Source organism: Dermacentor albipictus, chromosome 1 (assembly GCF_038994185.2).
Source record: "Dermacentor albipictus isolate Rhodes 1998 colony chromosome 1, USDA_Dalb.pri_finalv2, whole genome shotgun sequence".
Classification (NCBI taxonomy): Eukaryota; Metazoa; Arthropoda; class Arachnida; order Ixodida; family Ixodidae; genus Dermacentor; species Dermacentor albipictus.
Genome location: NC_091821.1, coordinates 123,676,320 through 123,704,145, shown reverse-complemented (window position 1 = coordinate 123,704,145; position 27,826 = coordinate 123,676,320). Strand labels below are relative to the sequence as shown.

At 45.7% G+C, this 27,826-nt stretch overlaps 1 protein-coding gene and 1 long non-coding RNA gene across 3 annotated transcripts in view; one reads left to right on the top strand and one right to left on the bottom strand.

Annotated features, from left to right (window-relative positions):
• The window catches only part of LOC135904809 (G-protein coupled receptor dmsr-1-like), a 1,021,428-nt gene that overhangs the window by 660,001 nt on the left and 333,601 nt on the right, over nt 1-27,826 (bottom strand). The gene's annotated exons all lie outside the window — the stretch shown is intronic.
• On the top strand, nt 14,117-18,333 carry LOC135904860 (uncharacterized). The gene is made up of 2 exons (XR_011508489.1): nt 14,117-16,856; nt 17,466-18,333. It is a non-coding gene; the product is annotated as an uncharacterized lncRNA (long non-coding RNA).

Genomic DNA, 27,826 nt, shown 5'->3' with positions numbered 1-27,826 from the left:
AAGAAGAGGTGGGGGGGGGCACTTACAAACCACCGTCGGTGCGGCACTGGCCTTATAACCCCCGTAGAATTGAGGCCTGGGACCTGAGAAAACTGCATAACTGCTATCAAGCTCAAGTTTGGTGCAAATTGGTGGAATAGCATAGCTGTTATGCGGGCAAAGTTTATTTTGTATGGGTTATAATTATTTTTTTCGAGATCTCGAAAGCGTTATACAGCCGTTATCCATAATATTTCACCGTGTCTTGGAAAACCTTTATGCAACATTGTGTTCACATTTCATGCAAATAGGGGCCATGTTGAGCGCTAATGTGTGGCAGTAGTTTAACGCTTCTGGGTTAACTATTTCATTTGCAGATAATTATTAAAACCTACATTTCTCCATTTTTTCACGCGTTAAACGAGGTGTGTAGAGGGTTTGCCCGCTTGGAGAGCTAAGAGCCGCACATAGTTCATATTTGCTAAGTTTGGTGTGCGTGCAAGATTTAATGTGCTTGTGTTAATTGCGGCAATTAAGATTCGTAATGCAAGTGCTCGACAGACACAACCTCGCTGGAAATCTGGTCGTGATAATTATAGAGAAAGAGAGCTTATTATAAGACAAAAGCCTAGTCACCAGAGAGGCATCCTGAACCGCTTTGTTCGAGCCTGCTAGTCAGCGAGCGCGCGCGCGTGTGTATGTGTGTGTGTATGATTTTGCCGTAGGTGCATTATCCCGAAAAATCCACTCTCGTGCACCCGTTGTTAGGAAGCGCACTTAATGTCCGACCCCAGTCACCAGCTGTAAGTGCAGCCGCGTTGGGCTACCTAGTTTATGACGTGCAGTTGACGACAAAGCCATGAAGAGCTAGTATATATTGGCAGCAAGAATGTGATAAGGACACACTGAGCGCTATAGCGGTCTTTATTTTATTCTCTCAGCCAGTTCCCGCAGTCCCCGGTAAAATATATATGTCCCCATAGAAGCGCTGCGAATTCTGGGGCCCTATAAGGCAAAACTATTCCAACATCTTTTTATTCGAATTTCCTGACGCCAAATTTGCGTAACCGCCGACGCATGCATCGAGCGGTGACCCGCAGGTTTTCTTAAACAGACCAATCCAACGCTCCGCTCCTTAATAGGTGGTCACTTTTGTTTACTTGCAAAACGAATAACATTGTCTACACTTAGAGGGTTGTCTTATCTAATTGGCTGACAAGAGGCGAGGAGCACGCTCAAGTGGAGAGGGATTCAATGGGGCCGAACCACTGCACTGAAAATCGATAACCGGATGAAGACGGTGGTGCCAGCGTCTGCGATTGGTTCGCTTTCTCTTAGCTTGCGGTGGCTTGTCGAAAATCACGGCGGCATGCAACGGAAGCTTAAGAATGACGCTAAAACAGATCCCCAGCAAAGCAAAACGCTACACGGTCACGCAAAGAGTTTTATTGCACGCAAACCCATGCTCTCCGGCAGGTGTGAGTAGCTAGTGTGTGAGCGATCGGCGGTAGTCATTTTTTGTTCTTTGTGGAACGGGGCAGCCTGTGGCTATTCAGAAAAAAATTTCAGTTTTGTTCGGCTTATTAATACGTCTTTAACACGTACACGTCATTTTGACGCGATAAATTTTCGCGGTTTTGTGACGTCGTGTGACAGGCAGGTGAGATGGGTGAAGCCCGAAAACTTTTGACCAATAGCCGAGGGCTATACTGGCGAAAAGGCGTCGAATCAGAAATAACTACTTTTCTTTTGTCCGCTCAAATCATGTATAATCAAGGTGTACACGTCACATCATATAGGGAGCTATCGCGGTTTTCGTGATATCGCCTGACAGACAGGCGATGTGGGGGTGGTTCAAAAACGTTTTTGACCAATCGCAAAAGACTGATTGCAGAATAGGAATAGGAATGTTTGGAATAGCTTTACGTTACAGCGCCCCTGATCTATACAAGCTTACAACTATATGCCGATGTGAAAGAAAGCTTGTATGTAGCTCTTTTGCTTGGCAATAACGAGAGGGGCTAGTACAAAAAAACCGTTACTAGAAATAAATGCTTCGCTGGGTGCGGTAGGTATGCGACGCTGCGCTCCGCATGTTCATTTGTTCCTCCAGCTATCAATATATGCTTACATCCATTTTTACCAGGCTAACTTTGCCAGGCTGCAAACTTTAGCATACACGAAAGACAATCAGACTAGTGCAAATCATGTGTGTGTGTGCGCGCGCTCGATGCCAGCATGTTGCGGCAGCCGCACACTGTAGGAATACACTGTAGGCAGCAGCAACCATAGAGTAGGCGAAATCATGCGGATGATAATCTCGCATTTGGGGCGTAATATGTTACTATTCCTGTTTGAGCGAATTTGCTTCAGACATCAACGCAGGTTTATTTTATAAATCACAACGTTCTCCGTGTATGGTGTCTGTGCCAGACCCACCGTATGAATACTGAGCAAAGCGACTGAGCCAATTGTCTCGCCGTTGTCTGTGCTCCCAGCCTAAATTACTCGTGTCGCGGGATGGCACAATTGCACAGACTGGAAGAGGTGCATCGTCACTGGCAATGAGAGAAGCAACGGACGCTCCCTGCGACGGTATTCAATTGTTTTAATTGTTTAGTGGCCACTCACGCAGAAGCCGTGTCTATAGACTCTTGACTGGTGTCGTGCATGTGAGAGAGAGAGAGAGAGAGAAAATGATAAATGAAATGTAGGGAGGTTAACCAGGACTGAGCCCAGTTGGCTACCCTACACTGGGGAAAGGGAAAGGGGGACGGAAAGATTAAAAGAAGAGAAAGTCCACTGGAGATATCAGTCGGTCACTCAGTCCGGATCACAGACGCTGACTCAATCCGGTCGCTATCAAATATAGCAGCAGCGCTTTTGTGGCCTTTTGTAGCTGCGCTGCGAGGCCATGGTCCCAAGATCTTGTTCAAGGTGAACGGCTTTCCACCTAGCTGATTGAGAGCTGTGCAGAGGTCTTGCCTTTCATTTTCAAAAGATGGGCAGTAGCACAGTAGGTGTTCTATGGTTTCCTCTACACCGCAGGCATTGCACTCGGCGCTATCAGCCATTCCAATCATCAATGCATAAGCAATGGTGAATGCGACGCCCAAACGTAAGCGGCACAGCACTGTTTCCTCATTTCGCGGAAGACCTGGTAACAGCCACAGTTGCATAGAGGGATCGAGGGAATGCAAGCGATGTTGAGTGAATTCAGGTGTGTGCCATTTCTCCTATGTCAAAGAGTGCGCTAGCTTGCCTAAGTGTTGGACTGCGTCGGCCCGCGATAAAGGTATTGAAACAAGGGTTGCTCCTTCGTGTGCTTTTCTAGCAGCTTCGTCAGCGAGGTCATTGCTGGAGATACCGCAATGACCAGGCAGCCACTGAAACACGACGTCGTGTCCTTTCGCGATCATGTGATGGTGCATTTCTCGTATCTCCGACACGAGTTGTTCACATGACCCGCGACGAAGAGATGCCAGAAGACATTGTAAGGCCGCCTTCGAATCGCAGAATATAGCCCACCGATTAGCCGGTTGGTTATTAATATAATCAACGGCACCTCGGAGGGCAACAAGCTCCGAACCGGTCGATGTTGTCAAGTGAGAAATCTTGTATAGGATGCTTAGTGATCGATCGTGCATGTGAGCGTCTGCTTTCTATATTGGAGTCTGTGTTCGAGAGCGAAAAGGCAGCACTTCATGAGATCTTTACCTGGCCAGTAGTGATACGGCTTCATCGCTGAGGCTTGTAGGAGAAAACCGAGAAAGAATGTAGCATCACATTGTTACGCACATAACGTCTTCCGCGTAAGAATTTCGCTTTCACGTACAGTAAAGATGGTGGGGTTATTAGGCTAACCTCCATATATTTTCTTTTGCACTTAGTCTACTTTCCCTACGTGTTAAACGGCAGGCGGTTTCACTGTCGAGTATGGCAACTTTTTTTTTTTTTGGTTTTCAGATTTTACAAAACCACAAGCAATTGCCCTGTCCTGTCCTCGCAATACTGAAAACGACTGCACCGGTGAAGTTCCCACGAAATCCCGAAAAACAGGATACTTTCTTTCAGTGCGAACAACAAACTTATTTAGCTCCGATTGAATGAGTTCTGAATCATGGGGTTTTAGGTGACGATACCACGATTTTTTTATGAGGCATGGTGCATTGAGGGACTCGGGATTAATTTTGACCAACAGGGTATTTTCAACACGCCCCCAGTGCACGGGACACGGGCGTTTTGGGGATTTCGACCGCATTGAAATGCGGCTTCTGCGGCCGGGATTTGATCCCGCGACCTCGTGCCTAGCAGCGCAACACCATAGCCACTAAGCCACCGTGGCGGGTTAGCTCCGGTTGCATTGAGCGACAAAATGGGACCGCAGGCCTTAGAACATATAAGCTAGTGGGAATCCCAACAATCGTTACCCTTCGTGTGATGAAGGTGCTGTCTGATGAAGGTGGGCGAATTTGAACTTGCTTTTTTCTACGCTAGTTCCAGGTATGCAAATCATAGGCCAGCTCAGGAAGACGATGATGTAACGCTTGTATTCCAATGCTATTCATTTTCGCGCTTCGTCAGTGTTAAGTTGGGGTACTCCACCTACGTCATCACCTAGATCGGCTGGTCGTGAACAGTAGGCAAAGAAGGAATAGATTAGAGAGTTAAGAGAATTATTGCATGATACCGGCCAGGAAGGTTTATGACACGGGCAGTTCGTGGGCTTGTGTTCCTTGATTAAACGTACCCGTCATTGAAACCTACTTTCTTTCTTCAAACCGCCAACAGCACCGAGCTTGGACTTTTAAAGAGGCAATGCACATTAATGGAATGGAACTTATTGTCGACCGCCCTACGTAACACTGCTCCGAGAGTCAGACGGGGATATTAAAATGCGTATATATCTGCGGTCCATGAAGCGCGAACATTACAGACAGCTCGTTGCACTTAAAAAAGGCCGACCCAGGTACTATGCTAGTCACTGGTTGATCACAGAGGATTGCGCGGGGCATGTTCCGAAGCAACGGAGCTTATGACATTCGCATTAAACTGACGTATGTAGCTGTTGAAAGCGCTGCGTCATTTTTCCAGTCTATGAGAGCAGGCTCCATAGTACCGTAATAGATTGTTTTCTGTATGAAGACGGACGGCAACGAATCTGTGTGCTGGATTACGACTTGCTTGATAAAAAAAATGCAGTTCAGTCATCTCTTTCATCTCTACGTGTACACGTTACTGTGCGCACACCTCACCTCGAAGTACGTAATTTACTGCAATAAAGTAGACACGGAACCCGTCAGCAGAACGCTCTGGGAGCTTCGCAACGGCTAGAGCCACATGTAGCTTGCTAACATTCAAGCTCACATTCACAAATGTAGTTTTACGTGCGGCAGAACAAGAAAAAAAACTTTAAGCTTTCAAAAAGCGCCTGTTGCTTACATGGTAGTTGGCAGGTGGTTGCTACAGTGATTTGTCTGGAATCGAATTCTCTGGACGCGGTGCATTGTCTGCGCTCTATTCGCTCGCGGCGTATACGGTGACAGTGCGAAACATGAAAGGCATCACTTCCAGCCTCATATTCGCATGATGTTCTTACGCTATAATTGTTCGTAGGAGTCAATTTTAGCCGATTCATTATTAGCGAAGGCGGCTGACCAAAGAGACTTACGAACGAAAAGCTTTGTGAATGCGAGCTCCTTAATCTCTGCACCCAATACTCGCGCCTCCGACGGCAGAACACCGTGCCGGCATTAGATCTACTTAGCTCCGTCCATTCGTAAATGCAGGGCACACGTGGTTTCACGGTGCGAAGAACGTTGCCGGCAGAGCAGAGGACCCCCAATAGTAATGGCGTTGTAACGCTTCCCATTAGGCACAGCGCAGAAACCGGCAGCGCATGCAGAGAGGCACCCCGGGAAAAGGCTGATTACTTAATCACGTTACTGGCATGTCATGACTTATATTCAGGTGGTTTGAGAGGAGTTTAGAAGTTCTGGAGATCGTGCCTTCGGAACCCCAAGATTTGTTCGGGGTCGGTACATTGCCGAGATGCGACAGCCTTTTCCATTCTTCCTTTCTTATCACATGGCGCCACGAGTGGCCGATCTTAGCGATAGCGGCGGGGCGGCGGTGTATGAATCATGTTCGAGGGGATGACGAATGGTGAAAAGACTGAAAAATGAAATGTAAAGTTAGAAAATACGGGTACTCGATGTGAGCTCGGCGCGCCGCACCTTCGGCAAGATGTATTGATATGATACTTCGCTAGGTGGCTATAGCCTACTTCGATGGCTCAGAACCCATGCTGATCCTGACAAGCTGTTGAGTATATCCATGTCAGTGTTTACGACCGTATATAATCGCTGGTCAGAAGCTGTACGTAAAGCGTTGTTTAGTCCCAGTTATAGCGTCTCTGGCACCCTAATTTGTGGGGGAATAAAGGAAAAACAACGAAGGCAAATGGTGAAGACAAACGTTTCGGAGCATTAGCTGATCGAGTTTATTTGAAGCGTGAACTTTATTATTTTCCTTGCTAATTTATTTTCTTTTTCCTTACTTGGCACTTCACTGGCTACTTGAAAACCATTTGCAATAAGCCCTCTAATACGGCCTCCTGTATGGCTAGTGCCATTGCTGCAGCCGATCTAACAAGTATTCCTAAGAGACTCCACATCCTGTCCTATGTTACAGCATAGGAGTTGCTAGGAGAGGTAGTTGCTTGAAATTGAACTTGAAAAAAAAAAAACTTGATGGGCAATCACGAGGCATAGCAAACACATAGACAGGACAAGTTATTAAGGCTGCTCTAGCAGTATGTGAGGAGCGATTCGATCTGAGTCCGAACTCACAAAGCTTTTCGTTCGTACGGGCTTTTTGCCTTTGGCCGGCCACCTTCGCTACTAGTAATTCGAGCATTAGAATTTTCTCTTGCGACCATCTCTAGCGTAAGAGGCTTTTGTTAATAGGGGCCAATTTCACGTAGTTCTTGTTCGTAAGTGTTCTTCATGATTGGCCGGCCGCCTTCGCCAATAAAATGTCCATTACCACGATTGACTCGAGTTGCTCTTAGGAACAGTTTTAGCGTAAGACCGTTTTTGTGAATACGTGTACAGGTTATCTATGAGCCCAGGACTGGGACCGTATTCACAAACACGTTCTTACGCTAAAATTATTTGGGAGAGCAGATGCCAGTCAATAGTGATATTGGAGTTATCATTAATGAAGGTTACCGGCCTTTACTGAAGAACACTTACGAGCGAAAAGCTTCGTGTATTCATCCCTTCGGTGGGAAGGAGGGTTAGGCCGGCATAAACGGGCAAATAACATGTCACCCCTGCTTGTCTGCCGGTGTTAAAGCCTGGCATGGGCATTTTAGTATAATATTGCAGTCGCGGATTTTCATTGCATGTTTACTTGCGGTAGTCACAGAAGCTTCTATCCACTATACATACGACGACTGACGTTGTGAAAGTAAGCCATTCTTCGCATTAACGCTGCTTATAGCCAGCTAATGACGCAGTGTCCGCCTGTTCTATAGTACTACTCATGCTCGGCCATCGCTGAGGAATGGGCACAATTCTTCTCCAAAGGACTCTGATATTATTTACAGAAGTTTAATTTAATTCGCGGCTATAAGTTTTCGCTATGGCTAGCGCTTGTTCTTGGTTCGAGGGAAAGCCCTTTTACAGCTTCTCGGTTCTGTCCCAATTAACGGGCCAACTTATGCAGCGAGGCATAAAGTAATAGCCCTTGCACAGGGGCTGTAGTCTCACTTTGGGCAGTGCTTCATATCCTTACTGCTAAGATTCACGCAGCGCTCGCTCGCAACGGCTGCTTAGGTAGTCTTTAACGAATACTGCTAGTACTGCAAGAAAAAAAACAATTATGATGCCGCAGTAGCGGCAAAACATGCGCAATTACCGAAACGTGCTATTTGTAAGCTGTCAGCAGAGGAGGCCTTGAGAGCGGCATAACACTTTCTGTGCGCTGTAAAGAGGAATTGGGCGTTTACTGCGCTACGTTACTGCCCGGTGAAGTCCAGCGTCAGTTTTGTACCTCAATGAGCATGACATAAAGACGATGTAGCAAAAAGAGAAATGCAATGTTTTCCGTAATCAACAATCGCTATTCAGGTAACGACGCCTGTTCACATCTGCTCCATATATTTATACGGAACATTCGGGTGCCGTTAACAAGAACGGGCAAGGAGAGTTTCTGCAATGATGACCAAGCACTAAAGTAAGATAAAGGAGCAAGATGTGCGTGCTCGTGCAGAAAGGCGTGCACGTCTCAAATCAAATAGCGGTGCGAGCACCACCATAGCGGCACCTTGCTACGCTAAAGTGTAAAGCTCGATGAGTTGACAAAAGGCCGTATTACAAACAGGTCAGGAAAAAATATAGAAAAGAAAAAACTCAATTCCAAACGCCACTAACTGCTTGTTGCATGTTTCGCTATTCCGTGTCCAGTTTTCTGTGTTCTGTTGATATTGTGCCGTTTATTCATTTGTATTTCAAGCATTCATGCATAATTACAAGTCATAACGGATAAAAACACTATTATTCACACCTTACAATGATTTTTTACAAAACTGAAGCACAAATTTGTTAATTATTTGTGCCTGAGCAGCTTCTTCTTGTATTTGTCATTGTGAGTGTCACATATTTTTTGAGTAAGTGATGACATCCTTTACCTAATAGAGCAGTTATGTTATAGTCACATATCCCCCGGGAGCCAAAGGAAATCGTCCAAACCGTGTTAAGGAAACAACACCAAGTATCAAGTGTTTACACAAGCTGTTTATCCGAGCGTTTGTTGCGTTTATGCTTCACTTCGACATTCGGCAAAGTGCCTGCACCTTCGTCCCTTGACCCCTCCTGTTTCTTTTTTTTTCCGTTGCCCACGCTAATACGAGAGGCCAAATGCCTTCTCGGTAGTCGACGGCCAAAGTTGGACAAAATCCGGTGCTAAAGTTGGACAAAATCCGGTGATAAGGCTGCCGTCAAAAGCCGGATTTGCGATGGCATTTACAGGCCGGTCTTGGCAATAAGAATTAGGCTTTTGTCTTCGCTAGGCTGCTTGCACAAAGTACCGGTGTTCTTGGACTTCAAGCGCCCGATATAGCCACTAAAGGCGACCAACATTGAAGAGAGAACCATGTAAAGGTAAGTTTATCTGCCACGTATATACTCGTAACCCGTGCAAGATCACTGACGATATACACAAGGATAAATAAAGCTGTTCTTTTGACTTCTATGCTCTATATCAAGATAGTTAATTGGGTTCAGCTGTTTCCGCACGAAGTTGTTAACAACCACGCAAACGAACATTGGCGAGCTATGCTTCAAGAGTTTCCAGAAAATGGGGCCCTATAACGTAAAACTATTCCAATATGTTTTATTCCACTCCCCTGACGTCAAACCTACGTAAGCGCCGACGCAAGCATCGGGCGGTGACCCGCACCGTTGCCTGAACAGCCCATACAAACGCTCCCCTCGTTCCTAGGAGTTCACTTTTGTTTTCTTTCAAAACGAATAAAATTGCCCACATTTAGTGGTTTTTCTTACAATATTGGCTGGCAACAGGCGAGCAGCAGGCTCAAGCGGAGAGGGTTTCTATGGGGTCGAGCCAGCACACTGAAAATAGATAACCGGATGAAGAGGGAGGTGCCCGCATCTGCGATTGGGACAGATCCGCTTACTTAGCTTGCGGTGGCTTGTGTAAAATCGCGGCGGTGTGCAATGGACAGTGCAAAAATGCCGCTAGAATGGTTCCTCAGCAAGGAAGAGTTGGCATAGTGATGTCATATACGTGCCGAAAGTGCTCGATAACGTTATACTGCCACGCTTAAATGTTTCTTCTACGTAAATAAACATATACTATCCGGCAGGTGCGAGTGGCCAGTGCCTGAGTGATTGACGGCAGCCATATTCTATTTTTTTGGAACGGGCCAGTAGGGCTATTCCAAACTGTTCTATTCCAATTCTGCTATCAACCCTCCGCGATTGGTCAAAAACCTTTTGGACTAACCCCACTTCGTCTGTCTGTCATGCGGCGTTACGAAAACCGCCATAGCTCCGAATCTAACATGACGTGTACACAATGCTTATGCATAATACGACCGAACAAAAGAAAAATTATTTGTTCTGATTCAACGATTTTTCGCCATTAACCCTGTGCTATTGCTCAAAATATTTCAGGCTGCTCCCACTTCACTTGTCTGTCACTCGACGTCACAAAACCACGAAAACTCATTGCGTCAAAGTGACGTCTACGCGTTAAAGATGCATTTATATGCCGAACGAAACTGGATTTTCTTCTGAACAGCCGGAGACTGCCCCGTTCCTAAAGGAATAGAATATGGCTGCCGCCGATCGCCCAGGCACTGGCTACTCGCACCTGCCGGAGAGCATGGGTTTATTTGTGAATAGCAAAACTTTTTGCGTGACAGTGTAACGTGATCGAGCCATCCCGGCACGTATACGAGATCCCTCTGCCAGCTATTATTTGTTGAGGAACTGTTTTAGCGGCATTTTTAACTGTCCGCTATTTCACGCCGCGGTGATTTCAGACAAGCCACCGCACGCTAAGTAAGGGACAGCGAATCAATCGCAGGCGCCGGCACCTCTCTCTTTATTCGGTTATCTACTTTCACTGTGCTGACTCGGTCCCATCGGAACACTCTCCACTTGAGCATGCTCCTCGCCTCTTGTCAGCCAATTAGGTAAGAAAAACCGCTCGATGTAGGCAATGTTTTTCGTTTCGAAAGCAAACAAAGAAACCTCCTATAAACGAGGAGAGCGTTTGATTGGGCAGTTCGGGCAATGCTACGGTTCACCGCCCGATGTTTGCGTTGGCGGTTATGTAAACTTGACGTCAGAAGTTTGGAATAAAGATGCATTGGAATAGTTTTACGTTATAGGGCCCCAGCCTCTGGCTATTCAGAAAAAAATTCAGTCTTGTTCGACATATTAATGCATCATTAACACGTGCACGTCACTTTGACGCGATGAGTTTACGTAGTTTTGTGACGTCTAGGGAAAAACAGATGTAGTGGGTGAAGCCTGAAACCTTTTTACCAATAGCAGAGGGTTAGTGGCAAAATGGCGTCCAATACGAAAGAATTATATTTCTCTTGTTCGGTCGAATCCTGCATAATTACTGCCTACACGTCATGTTAGATTGGGAGCTATCGCGGTTTTCGTGACGTCGCATGACAGACAGGCGAAGTGAGGGTGGTTCAAAAATGTTTTTTACCAATCACGGAGGGCTGATTGCAGAATTAGAACAGAAAAGTTTGGAATAGCTTTACATTATAGCGCCCATGGGAAAACAATCTCCATGAATTTCATTCCGCAAAGCGAGTGGTACGTTACGCACTTTCCTTGCTACTCTTACGCTAAGTTGGCCGCCAGCTACAGCAGCTCTAGAATTCGATTAGATGCCCTATGCTAAGTATGCCATATGCTCAGTGTGGTGAAACTGTCAGAACATTTGCTTGAGAAACAGCATTCCCAGTGTTCGTCTGCCGGGAGCAGATGTAGTCTTTGTCGAGTGTCCATGCTACGGACCTCAGAATTGCGCCCACATACAGCTGATACGCACGGAAAAGCTTGCTCATCCGTACTTGCCTATAAAAGACGGAGTGAGCCTGCCTGAGTGGGATGAATGTGCTAAAGCATTTACGTTAACAAGTAATCTCATTTGGGGAATTTCGTTAACAATAAGCTAAATGTATGCTTCCGGAGATTATACATTCTAACGTGCATATTTAAGTGAAGCAAAGCAAGAAGAAGCACAGTTCGTTCGTCTCATTGGCGATATTCCCGGTACCATAATCTTAGAGAAGAGAGTTTACAGCCCATTAATCAAAATTTTGATAGAGCATTATTTATTGAACCTATATGTGCGAAATCCGTCCAGGGGCGGAACCAGGGTAGCCTTCAGAAAAGATGGAGAGAGGGGCAGAAGATGCGCAACAAGAGCTGTCTGAACGTGTTTTTATTTTTCTGCGTAGTTCCCAGACGCCAGGAGGTTAAAATGCACTCAAATTGGAAGCTAGACAATCCAATTTGAAATTTTACACCCTCTCCAATCCCAAGGACTGTGTTAAAGAACACTTCAAACAAGCGTCATTACAAACCCCTTGAGCTGCGGTACGTGGTTATACCGTGGTGGTGCCCTGCCCCTCCTTTGCTCGCTATTAAGGTGCATCTAGTATTGCAGTAGAGTACAGGCCTCGGTGAGACTGCAATTTTGAATTCACCTGCTATGTTTCACGAGCGCTTTTGTGTGTGTGTCGACGTTCTAGTGTTCTTTCCTGTCACTTTCTTCATGCAGAAGATTACTAATTCAAATAAACTTAACAATTAGGGGGGCAGGGGATGAATTTGTTTAGTTTTTAGGGTTCATAAACAACTCTGGGACTTGAAAATGTGGTGGATATGATTTTTACACAGCCTGAGGAGCCTCGTTTCTTTCGGGATATAAATACTAAACTATTATCTCTGGTTGTTTTTGCTGTGTATCTTTATGACGCACAAGCTGCGCTGATTTTTGAAGTTCCAATGAAGAAATTAATAATGTAATTGATATACCAGTTAGCCACTTCTTTTATTTTTGGAGGCTAATCTGAAATCTTTTCTTGTATCAAGGTTTTGATTGTGTTTCACCGCTGTGCAATGAACACGAATATGACTTAAGCCGTCACTGGTTCGGTAGGAGATGAGGCTGCTAGTACGTAAAACAAGTGTTCTAGGTAGTGCCTGAAATTCCATGAAGGGCTTCCACTAATGTACTCCAAACGTTGAGATCGAAGACACTCAACAGCTGGATTGTTAACATCAGCAGTCGGACGAGGACTCAAGCAGGTTGATTCAAACGCATTTGTCGGTGAGAGTAAGGCAGAAATATATTTTGCATTTATTTAGTTCCAGCGCATTTCCCTGACATTCTTCTGCATATCCTGGATATAGAAAACTACGGTATATTATTTAGTTTTGGTTCGGACTCTTTGATGTCACCGACTTACAAGAGACATGAGAATGGTGTTCCCTGTTTTCGTGTGGCGCTTTTCGTGTCCAGCTTTTGGTGCGGCGATATAAAAGAAATGCTGCTGCTGATTGGGACTTATTTAAATCGATGAGAAGACTAAATAAATTTGGATATAGATGGTTCCTTAATTGTCATTATTTAAAAAAAAACTTGCTATACGTAGCCTGCTATTCGCAACCTACCGATTATTTGCAGCTGCAGCTGTGTAGCGGGTACATACTTCGGCAGTTTGTTCGAATCGGCAAAAATCGAAAGCTTGTTCCACGAGCCAACAACTTTTGTCGTATGCCATGACACTGATAACACCGATGTTGTCACTTCTGCTATGCGGACGCCAAATATAGCGTTAAGTAACCGTATGTCATGTTTCCGCACCTGCAAACACGAGTGTCATTATTTTAGGTCGGGGAAGCGAGTCGTAATGATCCCACAACGTCGAAACTATTAGTCAGAAGTGCTTCCATTTTCTAACATTGTGAGCTTGCGTCTACCGGCCCCTTCTACATTCAACCCCGGCAGAATTCGCAAATCTTTTTCTTTGTATGTGCTTTTTGCAATTGGCAGGCCGGCTTTAACAATATGTGCAGCATATCACTCGCCGTGAAATTTCCCTTCTATTATTATTTCATGGACATTCACACAGTTGTTCTATCCTTATAAAACCTGAAAAAAGCATCCTCGACGCCACAAAGACGGAACACCCGAATTTATGGCAATACACACGCTTTTAATTCTCCGCTACGCCCGAATTTATGGCAATACACACGCTTTTAATTTTCCAGCTTTGCCCCGTGCGGTCCGTTTATGAAACGCCCTCCCAGAAAACGTCGCTAGCTAATCGAAACACAGTGCAATCTTCTAATCGATCAATCTGCAGTATCAACCAGCTAACAGGTCTTTCCTTCTTTTAATTTCTTTCTTGCATCTCTCTACTGTATCGTCAGGTCGCGCATGCGCTCCTGGAATGGCCCCTTCCGATCAGACTGATCAACGAAGCACGTGTCTGTTATCGGACAGTCAACCAAAGCTTTATATACCTGTAAGCATCCCTGAATAAAACACACTTCTTGTTCTTGTTGCATCCATGCTGGTGGTCGTCACTGCGCACCAGAACATGGTGTCAGAAGTGGGATAGAATTGCTCAAGCAGGAACGCATCGAAAGACGGGCGTCTCAGTGAACCGACAAGATGGATTTAGTGAAGCCACCGCAACCGCTGGTGCTGTCCGGGAACACCGCAAGAAATTGGTGCCTATTCAAGCAAAAATTCGAGCTGTTCTTGCAAGCAACAGAAACGGCGAAAGCACCGAGGTCCGAGCCAGCCAAGACTGCGCTCCTGCTCACCATTGCTGGAGAGGACGCCCTAGAGGTATTCAACAATTTTTCGTTTTCGGACGACGAAAGTAAAGAGGATTATGGAGCAGTGACGGGAAAGTTTGAAGAATATTGTCGGCAACAGCAAAACGAGGTGCATGAACGGTATGTCTTCCGTACAAGGACTCAAGCGGAGGAGGGGCCTTTTGAGCATTTCGCTCGAGACCTGAGGAAGCTAGCCCAAAGTTGCAATTTTTGGGACCTAAGTGATTCTATGGTCAGAGACCAGATTGTTTTCGGCACCGTTAACCCGGAATTGCGAAAGAAGTTGCTGAAGGTTAAGGACCTTACATTGCGCAAAGCCGAAGAAATCTGCAAGGCGGAAGAAGTATGTGCCGAGCAAAACAATGCATGGGTTCAAGCAGAAAAACAAGTGGCACCAATCGAAATGCGCAGTTCGAATGTTCAGCGTGCGCAGTGCAAATGTCTGGCACGCGAGGAACTTGCCTCAGGCTCAGAGCAAAGTTACGCTCAACCTGAAACGGAAGTAGCGCAGATCAAAACAAAGAGGCAATTCAAATGATCCAAGTGCAACCGCATCCACGAACGTGGAAGGTGCCCAGCCTTTGGAAAAACATGTTTCTCGTGCCGTGGCGCTAACCACTTTTCGGCTTGTTGTAGGAGAGGTCCTCAAATAAGCGCTGTGAGGGACGATCACGCCGATTTTGAAATCCTGGATGTTGGCGTGGGCAACAAAGCTGATTGGGTTATCGACGCCCAAGTCGCGTCCCAATTGGTGTCTCTGAAGGTAGACACGGTCTCGCAAGCCAACTTGCTGCCTTACACCATTTTTCAAAGGCTCAAGGTGAATCAATGTTTGAAGACAAGCCCCTCTGTTCTGCGCTCATACAGTGGCAACGTCATCAAGCATATCGGCGTGGCTACGCTACCAGTGACTGTGAACAACCGGAGCCAGTACTTTGACTTTTTTATCGTCAGGAAGAGCAACCAAGCCATCCTTGGGCTGTCCGCGAGCGAAACTTTGGGACTGGTGTCGCGTACTGTGGATTCTGTTCACATGAACAGTACTGACCAAATGACGAAGGAATTCCCAGAGTTGTTTCAGGGTATCGGCTGCCTGGCACGCCCGTACCAGATGGTCCTGCGGGAGGAAGCAACGCCGGTGGTCCAGCCGGTGCGACGGGTGCCCCTGGCATTGTGCGAGCCTCTCCGAGAAGAGTTGGACCGCATGGAACGTGCAGGCATTATCGTCAAAGTTAGCGAGCCGACAGATTGGGTAAGCCCTTTTGTCGCGGAAAGGAAGAAGGATGGCAAACTTCGCATATGCATTGATCCCAGGCGCATTAACGCAGGCATAAAGCGAGAGCACTATCAATTGCCCAAAAGAGAGGATATTGAGGCAGAGCTGGCCGGAGCAACATTTTTTACGCGCCTCGACGCGTACTCGGGTTTTCATCAAATCCCTCTTGATGATGCCACTTCAAGGATATGCACAATAGGAACGCCGTTTGGTCGTTATCGCTTCTTGAGACTGCCCTTCGGAATCGCTTCGGCACCGGAAGTCTTCCAAAAAGCCATGAATGAAATATTTGACCAGGCCCCAGGTGTGCGTATATATATCGACGACATACTCGGATGGGGGAGCACGAGGGAAGAGCATGATAGCCGCCTCCGTACGGTTCTGAATTTAGCAAGGAAGGCCAGCCTAACGTTTAATGCAACAAAATGTAGATTCGGGGTGACTAAAATTGACTTCTTGGGCGATGTGATCAGCCAACACGGAATAAGTCCGAACCCAACAATGACGTCAGCATTAAGCGAAATGCCTCAGCCAAGCGACAAAGCAGGCGTACAAAGAATGTTGGGGGTCGTAAATTACTTCGGTAAATACATACCTCACTTGGCAGAAAGAACGCTACTGCGAAGCCTAATTAAGAAGGACACGGTCTTTGAGTGGTCTCAAAACCATTGCAACGAGTGGCAAGCTATCTGCCGTATTCTAAGCAGTGCGCCACTGCTAGCCATATTTGATCCGACCCGAGAAACCAAAATCTCTTCTGTCGCATCACAGAATGGGATCGGCTCCGCCCTACTTCAGCGGTATGGTGACAGTTGGCGGCAGTAGCCTACGCTTCCCGGACAATGTCCGAGGCGGAACAAAGATACGCCCAAATAGAAAAAGAAACAATGGCTATAACATTTGGGTGCGAAAAATTTTTTCACTTCGTGTATGGCCGCAAATTTATCGTTGAAACCGACCGCAGACCATTGCTAGCTATCGCGGCTAAAGCCATTGCAGACATGCCTCTAAGATTACAGCGTTTTTTCTTGCGCTTATTAAGATACGATTATGCCCTTCACTTTGTCCCAGGGAAAGAACTGCTCCTGGCTGACATGCTATCCAGATCGTCGCCTGTCTCTCCCCGCAGCGTGGATAGCTTCACAGATGACGTCGACATACATGCAGTGGGCGTGGCTTCAGAAATGGTGAGCAAGAAAATGTTAGACAGACTAGCAGAAGCAACAGCCGCTGACCCAGACTTGCAAATTGTGTTGCGCTGCCTTAGGAACGGCGAAGAAATTAGTGACGCGATGAAACCGGTTTCCCCTGAGTTATCAGAAGTACAAGGCATGGTGATGAAGGGATCAAAGGTTATCCCAAAGCTCATGAGAGCTGAGATGCTCACTCGTATTCACGAAGGACACTTAGGCATAAATAAGTGCAAAGCAATTGCCCGACGCTTGGTGTTCTGGTCAGGACTGAGCGGGGACATCGAAAATTTAGTCAAGTCGTGCGCCGTTTGTCAGAAATACGCATATAAGCAGCCCAGCGAACCGATATTACCTCGACAGATCCCAGAACATGCCTGGTACCGTGTTGGGGTTGATCTCTTCATGTACGGCGCAGCCTCCTACTTATGTGTGCTTGATGCATTCTGAAATTTTCCGGAAGTCGAGAAACTAGCTGACACAACAACAAGAACTGTCATAAGTAAACTTAGTGCAGTTTTTGCACGATACGGAATTCCCATGGAAGTCTGCACCGATAACGGTCCGCAGTTCTCATCCCATGAATTTGCCCTGTTCGCATCCCAGATACGACTTCAAACACGTGACGTCAAGTCCACGGTTCCCGCAGTCCAATGGTCTCGCCGAGAAGGGTGTCCAAATCGTCAAAAGGATCATGAAGAAAACAAGTGGAACGAGCGAGGACTTCTGGCTGGGTCTACTCTCCTATCGTTCGGCCCCTCTTGAAGACGGCCGCTCCCCAGGAGAATTGCTTCAGGGCAGAAGGTTACGTACGCGGCTGCCAGACTTCTGGGCGTGCCCCAGGAAACAAGCACTTAGGCGCCAACCTCGGCAATTGGCAAGCAGGAAACCCCTACCCGAACTCCAGAAAGATGCAGTAGTAAGAGTACGGGGAGACACGTGGGACCGCAAGGCTCGAGTCGTGGACCTGGTGGCGCCGAGGTCCTATCGCGTCGCTACAGAGGACAACCAAATACTCCGACGCAACCGGCAACACCTTCTAGCCACACGTGAGCTTTTCCGCGCGGACTTGGGAGAAGATGAATCCGAGAGCGAGGAGGTTTCCCAGGCGACGATGCCTGGGAGGGTGTCACCATCAGAATCAACCGCAACTACGCCATTTCAAGCAACGACAGCTGCTTCACAGTGAACAATGCTGCCCACGCAAGCGGTGCCAAGGTGATCCACCCGGCAAAGACAGCAACCCAATCGTCTGCATTACGGCCGGGATTTTAAACAAGTCTCGTATCTTACTCTCAACTTATAACATTATCCCGGGGGAAGATGTATCGTCAGGTCACGCATGCGCTCCTGGAATGGCCCCTTCCGATCAGACTGATCAACGAAGCACGTGTTTGTTATCGGACAGTCAACCAAAGCTATATATACCTGTAAGCATCCCTGAATAAAACACACTTCTTGTTCTTGTTGCATCCATGCTGGTGGTAGTCAGTGCGCACCAGAACCTAGTAAGAGTACTAGGTTCTGGCTAATAGCTAATAAAATAATTTTAGTGATCTTAATGTTTTACTGTACTTATTTATGCATACATGCAAACGTTTCTAACGTTATCATGTTACTATGCTATTGTGTTTACTGTTTTTTGTTATTGCTCTTCATATAGTATTTGCTAATATCGTATTAATTTTCCATACTGCTGCATTGCGCGAATATTCCTATCATTTTACTGATGTAGTTTTTTCTTTCCGCGATTCAATACGAATATGGTACCATATTTCCCTCCTTGCACAATGCCTTCTCGAAGGCCTGTAAGGTATTTATAAATAAATAACTTAGGATCGGCTTGAATTTGCTCTACAAACACTCTAGCCTAGGAGGTTTTTTCTGAATAGGGGCCTTCGCTGTTTTTATTTTGAATGCTTATTTAGTATTATCATCTAACAAGCCTTCAGGAGACATTGCCCTCACTTACAGCTTTCTGCCTGGAAGTCCACGGAAGGCTTCAGCCGAACTGTGGAGTCATTCAATCTCAACATTCTCTTAACCAATTGCTTCCTGCGATTGGCGATCGTCGGGATGATTTTCGAGCAATCGTAGTGATTGCTGGATAGATGCTATGAGCGTGCCCTTTGAAACGGGGTACTGGGTTGCACCACCGAGCTCTTGTTTTTATTCAGCCGAATGTCCTGCCTATCTGTAAAAGAATGCTATCATGAGGGTAGGGTGCCCCAAAGACGGCCAATGAGGAAACGCTCAAGATTTGTTTTGTAAATATACAGGTGCTGCTGACAGAGGCACACGGCACACGCTTGCACTATGCTCAGAAGCAGTAACAGTAGGGCCAGTATTCGCAAAGCTTCTTTCGTCGAATTCACAAAACTCTTCGTTCGTAAGTACGTGTTGCCAATGGCCAGTAATGTTCGCTAATAATATGTCCATCGTCAGAATTGGATGGAATTCGCTGTTATGAACATTTCCACCGTAAGAGCTTTTTGTGTATACGGAACTTCATTCGCAAGTGCTCTTTGACTTTCCTTGGTTCGCTTTCGCCACTTCTGGCCGTTGCGCCAATAAACTCCAATCATCACCATTGAGCTTCCTTTGACGTCTATTTGACTGTATGTCTTATTTATCAATTGTCAAGACCCTACAATGCTTTCCGTTTTCCTATCTCTTCGTTTGCATATGTTGTCGGGCCTATAGTGGCGTATTGTTTTCTGAATGTGCCTTTAGCTGACGCTGAGTGGCAGTGCATCATTAGAAGCTGAATCCGCCTGGAATGTTGCTGGCACAAAACAGAAATATTTATTTTGTGTCCACCACATCAATAGTGGCTGATTCCAGGCAGTCAAATAAAACGTCGAATGATAACTTTCAATGCTCAGTCGACGATGAGGCAAGATGAGGCCCGCTCGCGTGTGCACTTTGGCCACGTCACAGATCGCTTTCAAGATACGGCGCCCGCACGGCCGCTACATAAGCAGCAGCAGTCTCTGGTGGCTGCTGCCAAATTTCCGCCACGGTGACGCCGACGGCAGAAATGCACCTGGAGTGTCCACATAATTGCTATCGCAATACATAGTGCGAATCAAGCAACTACAGCACTAATCCAGCGTAGCTATGTCACAGCGAAAGTAGTGCGCCCGTTCACGGTTGCAAATCAAGCTGAATTTTTTGAAGCCTTCAAATGCTGCGCAATGTGTATAAGTACGAAACGATTGCAATATGTTTTTAATGGCAGCGCATATAATATTTATTATAGTCAGAAAAATATTTTAGCCCTCGTAAACTGTCTCATTTACATACGCGGCTGCTCAATATGCTAGCCAATAATAATCCACCAAAAATAATTACACTAAAGGGCAAAAACTGATGTTTCAGATGTGTTTATAGGAGATGTTTAGCGGCATAATGTAATATCTCTTTTTCGACATCCGATCAATATAGCGCATGTAGCCACAAGGTCCCTTTCTTCGTTGATGGATTGTCGATATGGCCGAGACGCCGTCGATGGACGAATGAAATAGTGGGTAGGCAGCGTGTGGCACCTGACGATGTTTCATCGATGGCAGCAGCTGACGAGTCAGGTTATGTTCTGCGCGTCTTGGAGGAAGTGTGACCAAGTCTTCAAAAGCCAGAGGGAGGACAGCTCAGGCGATAGATGGCTACGGGCCTTGACGGCAATGTGGGCACCCTGCATCAGTCAAAGTTAATATAGGCGTGCGCTCAGTGCGCGCGGACCAGTGTGACCATGCTCGCCGAGTGCGGCGCCGTACCTTCCTGTTTGAAAAATTAATAAATAGCATTACGTTCACGTTACCGGCTCCCGCTGCTGCCTGTTCCCGGTGAGGGCTATACAGCGGACCCTTCCAAGGAAGTCGGGTACCTTCAGGGAGTCAACTTTTTAGCGTGAGGTGAACCTTACATTTGCCACATCTCTTCATCAGTGTCTAGAGGGGAAGAGAAACGTAATCTTTATGACTATAGAGTTAATGGTGGGCAATAGATTGTCCTGACGTAATTTCATATGAAGGGTCGCAATGTAAAAAAAAACTGCAATAAAACTGTGGTTTGGGCGAGTTGGTGATTCGTCATTTTGATACATAGCAGCACACACATTACCAGGACGGATAGGAAGGACGGCTCACACCACCAGCGCATACTCACAACTCAAGGATTTATTGATGGATTCACATATAAAACAAGCGCAAACATACACGTGGCATGAGTTGCCGTAGGCGTATGAATCAGTTAACGTGGAAAAAGTATCCGCTGCAGAAACATAACTTCTTTGTCATGCAATCATGTCAGCGTTTTTGATTGTTTATATATGCGACTGCGTCAATAACTCCTTCAGTTGCCAGTCAGCGCTGGTTGTGTGTGTCGCTCTTGCTATCCCACCTGTGTTTTGTGCGCTAATATACATAGCAAAGAGCAGTATGAAAAGGTACACATTGCGTCTTCCCGATCAGCACCTCTTGCCGTGATGAACATCACAGAGAGAGAGAGAGAGAGAGAAAGTTTAATGATTTCTTGAGAGCTTAGCCTAGCGACAGAACTAGCATGCTACTCCAGGTGAAATGGTGAGGGATGAAAGAAATGGAGTGACACATATTAAAAACAATACACACATACGCACACTAACAAATATACTAATGAACTGCATGCCCCTCCATCAGCCCTAACAGAGTTATATATTATGTTAATGCGCCGTAAAACGAACCGTCGGGTGATAGTATCTTTCTCACCAACCGGTACTCGCGCGATCATATTTCGTCAACTCGATGTAAATATAAGCTCAAGTAACTATATATCAAGTTACACGTACTCATGAAGGCTCGTTGCTGTATGCAAAGCCTTTCTTTTGTACGTTTCCCGCGTCAAATGTGTACCAAGCCAGGCTATTTTTGCAAAAGCTAAATCGTAGTTTCTTCGAAGCGCGTTCTAAAAATTTGGTTAAGAGATTTATTTATTTATTTATTTCAAAATACTGCAGGCAGCAATGCTGCCCTAGCAGGAGAGGGTTGCATCAAGTGCAATGACAAAGATTTCACAAAGGAATCTACATTGGCACAATCAACAACAGACGCTGGCAGACAATTCCACTCTTCAATTGTGAGCGGAAAAAAAAGACTTCTGAAACATTTTAGTCCTCGCAAAGTACGGGCGGATAACATTCGAGTGATTAATTCTAGAAGATCTGTGTTGTGAGCGGGAAAGATAAGTTTCGCGCGGGAGACCGATTTTGTTTTGATATATCAAATAAAGCATCTTTAGTCTCGCAATCTTTCGGCGTACACAGAGGGGTTCCAGATTCAGTCGCTGCAACATGTCAGTAACAGATGATGTAGATCGATAGTCAGACACAATAAATCGAGCAGCCAGGCGCTGAATTCGTTCTACTTGTGCGATATCTTTAACGTAGTATGGGTCCCATACTGCGGAAGCGTACTCAAGGACTGGTCGAACCAAAGTGCGATATGCCTCGAGTTTAACACTTGACGGCGAGTCTTTCAGCTTCCTGCGCAAAAAGCAAAGTTTATTGAACGCTGTTGTACAAACGTTCTTCAAATGTTTGTCCCATTTTAAGTTGCTTGTGATGGTTAGTCCTAAATATTTGGCAGACGTTACCGATTGAATAGCTTTATTAGCAATGTGGTACGTATGAGACAGTGGCTTTTTCTTTGTGGTTATTGTCATGGCAACGGTTTTATGAAAATTTATTTGCATACCGTTTCGTTCGCACCAGTCCGCGAGTGTACAGAGGCTATTGTTCAGTAGTATTTTGCAAGAGGAGCTCTTGACAACACTATACATCACGCAGTCATCAGCGAACAATTTTATTGTAACAGAGTTATCGATGTTAGAAGCAATGCCGTTTATATAAATTAAAAACAACAGAGGACCAAGCACTGAACCTTGTGGAACTCCAGACAATACCGGCAGATCAGCAGACCTAACACCCGCACACTCCACAAACTGTGATCGATTACTCAGATAAGCCTGCAACCATAATATCAATCTCTCAGGAAGCCCGGCATCCCTTAATCTGTCAATGAGTAAAGTGTGTGGCACACGATCAAAGGCTTTTGACATGTCAAGAAAAACCGCATCTATCTGCCAACAATTATCTTGAGCTGAAGCAAAATCATGTATAACTGAAATTAGTTGTGTAGTTGTTGAGACAGTCCTCCGGAAACCATGCTGATACTCAACGAAGACTTTTTTTGATTCAAGGTACTGAGATATATGGTGAGCTATTACATGCTCCAGCAATTTACAGCATGTGCTTATTATGAGCCCAGATGACCGTCTTCTCGCTTGAAAACCGAAAAACGCAAACTTTATCAAATATACCAAGCATGACCTCCAAAATGTGATTTGTTTATTTACCTCCTGGGCATTCAGCGCACTGTGTCATGTTTCCTCCCCTTTCAATTTGCTTATTTCTTTTTTTCTCTCTTGCGAAAAGCGCTTTCAATTTCTTTAAAAAAATCCACATACAAAATTATCTCGCTTGTTTACAGAGAGAGAAATGCAGCCCTTATTAATTACACCCACGAAGGCGACGCGCAGTGTGCACAGCGGTAGCACGTGTTTGTGACAGCCGCCTAGTTCCATGCGAGCATCGCCAGAGAGCGCGCGCCGTTGCATCCGAACCCCTTGTCAGCACCGAACTCACCAATAAATAACAGAGATTGGCCTCCTGCGCAGTGCTGTATATTGCATTCTTTCTCCTTGGTCGCGTCTCGCGTGATTAGTGCGGCCGATGTGCGTCGGCACCCCTCCTCGCGTCCTTGTTTTGCGTTGCTGCGGGCGCCCGTCGTCGGCGCACCGCGACTGATGCCGCGCCCCCCTATTGGCCTCCGCGGCGTGCGTGGCCTCTTCTGTCAGCGAGGCCGTGCCACAACAGCAACACTTCGCACTCTTCCTCCGTGATTCGCCCGCGGGAAACAGTAAACGTTGCGCTTGTCTTTCTGGTGCCCAGTACAGTCAATCATTGTTAATTATGTTGTTGCGTGGCACCACCGAATGCAGCCATCGTGTGTCTGTCCGAGGCTGACCGCAGAATGCGCGCCTCTGTTTTCCCAACACACACGCACAACACACACAGGGGAGGGAAGCCTTAGGGGCACCGATGGACTTGCTCCTACCGCGAACACGTGCCTCTTGACACGATGCTCATTCTTCGGCCAGCCTCCTTTGTGCTCGGCGGACTGAGACGCCGGAGAGGAGCCTAAATCAGCACTCTCGCCTTCCCGCCACCCCTCGTCTCTTTGTGCTCAACCCATCCGCATGGCACGCCTATATACACGGAAGCCAAGTCGCTCGAAGGAGAACGTGCCATACCACCAGCGTTGTTGAAGTGGTGAGAAAGCGTGGTACCCATTTAAGAAAACATTTGCAAGTACACAAATATTATAAAGACGCGAGTTTTTTAGAGAAATAGACGTGCTAGCTATAGAGCATAAGAAAACATTATCTAATAGTACAGCGGCTGTACGGATCATCTCTGCCAAGCGGTACAGTAGCTGGGAGTTTACTTTGAACAGTCTTCAAAGTCTACCTCTTTTATTTCGCCAGAAAGGTGATGGGTCATTCACACTGTTCGAAGCGTTTTGTCACCGAAACTTTACCGTTTCAGCACCTCTGTAGCTCCGGAAATTAACAGAGCTGGCACTCCCTTATGCTAACCCTCAAAAACTGCTCATTTGGTTTATTTGACCTGTTTGTCTCGAGTAATGTACTTTATAGCCATAGCGCACCATGGGCATCAAACATTCCTCGATGACTGTAACGAATGGACGGCGAAATGCGGAGAGGCTACGTTTACACAAATACCGTTATCTCCGAAAATAAACTGCAACTATGCTTTGGTTTAGCCCTCTTCTGGCAAAAATAAGTGGCTTTTCGCATTACGATGAAGCGGAATGTTCAGACAATATTGAGTAGACTCTTGAAATTTCGTGAGCATTGCGGGAATAGACCCCTCTGGGGCGTCCGAAAGCGCCCTATTTCAACCCGACTGTCTTGTGCTAATCTTCAAAAACCTTCGGGTTGCTTCAGAAAAACGCGAACTTCCCGTTTATAACTACCACCGACAACCTAAGGCTCGCCTGCGTGCTATGTTTTGTGTGTACAAGCTCCAACTACGGTGTCGTCTACTACGCTTCATTAGATATGCCACAACAGTGCTGATACGCGAATACAACAAACTGGCCGCTCTTTCGTCTCCACTAGTCCAGTTGAATGGATTGTCAAGCTGATGTAGAGAACATCACGTCCGTGATACAAGAAACAATGAGAATGTGTACAATACATGAACCCATTCCTGATCAGTACACAGCATGCAGTGGAGAATATGAATGTTTTGCAGTTGTAAGAAGAAAAGCAAAAAGTGCTTATCGCCGAAGTGGAAATATCGAAGGTTATAGAAATTCGCGGAAAGTCTACTCAGTGATAATAGCGATGTATTTGAATATTATACGAGCTTTCAGCGCCATCAGCCATACCCATGTATGGTGTGGCCTTTTAGAACTGGCAGTCTCTGAACGGACGCAACGATGGATACTTAATTTCTCCAATGGCATGCAGAAAAGTACTTATTCAAACAAGCGAAGGAAAAGGTCTCAACTTACCCACTCAATGAGTTGCACAAGACTATTACTGAGGGATGGCGGTACTACTGAAGATATAATTTTACGTGCACTGCGTTACTTGCTAAATATAGACGATATTTGTAATTCTTCGACCTCCATTTCATGGGCCAGCCTTGTTCAGTGAACGTTACCGGAAGGCTTAAACATTCTGGAGAAATTCTTAAATGGAAGAGGCATGGAACTGTCTTGCACTAACATGACTGCATTACCTTTTACCAGAAGACATCTAAGGGACTTTCAGCTGTGCCTTGAGGGACAACCTCTCGACACGGTAAAACAACACAAGCTTCCTGGTGTTACATTAGACAGACAATTATCTTGGAATTCTCACAAAAGGCCTTCAGAACAAGTAAACTCAATTATATCTGCTTCAGGCAGGTTGCAGGCACGACATGTGGAGGGTCAATTTCATCACTACTAAAAGTAAATAATGCATTTATAAAACATGTGTTTTCATATTCATGTGTTTTGCATTGGCTCTCCCGTTCATGTGAAGATCGGCTTCAACGATTAATAGTTAGGAGCCTTCATCTGCTTAGCAATTCCTCGAGAAACCTCCAATTCCTTAGTAATTGCAGAGGAACATGGCCCTATATCTTATATTACAAGGACTGTCGAAACCTGTCGGCATTGTCGCGTTTCAGGGCAGCGCCAAAGGAATCCACTAGCTATTGCACTTGTCGAGATAGACATGGCTTAGATCAATAAAGTGATTGAGGTGCACAATAATGTATTACCTAAAACAACTACTGAAGCTCAGATGTCTCTTACCCTCCATGGCGACTCGTAGCCCCGAAAATTTGGCTTTCAGTTGAAGGAATTATTCGCAAACGAGAGATATTTTTTCTAACAGCACAGCCGTTATTCCAGACATACTTCAGATACCCCGGTTCTATTCTAGCGTACAAAGATTCTTCACGTCAAACAAGTTCTTCGGTGGCCGCATTTAGCATTCAAGAATGGAACCGAGTACAGGCACTTCAGCTGTATTTCAGCTCACATGACACCAACGGCAGCAGAAAATTTTTGCGATTTTGTCTGTTTTCATAAATTCGGTAAAGGAAGAGAGAAAATGGGTCATCCTATGTGATTCTCAGGCAGCTTCATGGTCACCAAATAGTGACAGCAGCAATGCGCCAAACATAACTTTAGATTAAAAAACTCTTATTGAACTCACAAAAGCAAGTGAAAAGAATCGCCCAATAATATTCCAGTGGATACCTGGCCACTGCAATATCATTAGGAATGTTGCAGCGGACGAGGCAGCTAGACAAGTGCATGTGAACAACGTCACATCAGGAATTCATATAACACAAGGCACATTGCGGCATATAATAAGACAGATTTGAACCGTGGTTGCAGTGCGACATGGAACGGTCAGAATTCAAGATATACAGGTTTATTTTACACGCACCCTTCGCTTGAACTTGAAATTCTGTCCTCAATGGATACAAGCCGATCTTTTGAAACGTTGGTTTAACGTCTGCGGTTCGGTACGGCAGTCACAAAACACTTTTTGCACAAATTTTCACGAGCTGATAGTTCACAATGTACTTTTTACCCCGTGGATAAAGATATACATCTTCTACTAGTATGCGCGTAATACAGCACGCAGATAATACGCTTAATACGTGATTTGATGGCATTGAATCTCAGGCCCTTCAGCCTTAACATGCTGGGCTCATGACCAGGATATTCAATGCAAAGACGAGCGATATTCTTAGAAAATATTCGTGAATTTTTTATAATTTATTATAAGCTTATGCGTGTAATTTGGCTTGACTTTGTTCCATTCTGTGCTTTGATTCACGTGCCTTCGAGTGAACTTATGCCGGTTGTTCTTAGGCACCCTGACTTTATTATCGTTAAGTTACTGGGCTTTAGGGTAGCTATGCGACTGTACTTTGTGTTTCTGTATCCTTTTCTGCAGTGTTGTTTTTTGTGTGACATGACTTTAAGACCGTGTGTTTGACTCATTCATAAGATTTGATGTTAAATTTGAGTGTGATTTTAAGTGACTTTGAGATTTTTTACATGTCTGTGGCCTTCAATAGCTGTAGTCCTATGTGAGAAGAAGTAGCCGGTGCCAAAATAAAGGCGACAGCACCTCCTACACACGATATATTAAAATCATTAGCGTCCACTACGTATCCCGCAAATCGCGAACTCCGTTGTTAGGCGGTATGTCTTCTTAGCGCATGCCATATACCTGATGTCCTGATTGTAGAATCTGTTCAGTGCCGTTCCAAGAAACTGTTGAGTCTAGAGTCTACACCAGCTGATGTGGCTTAGCCCACTTATTGTTTA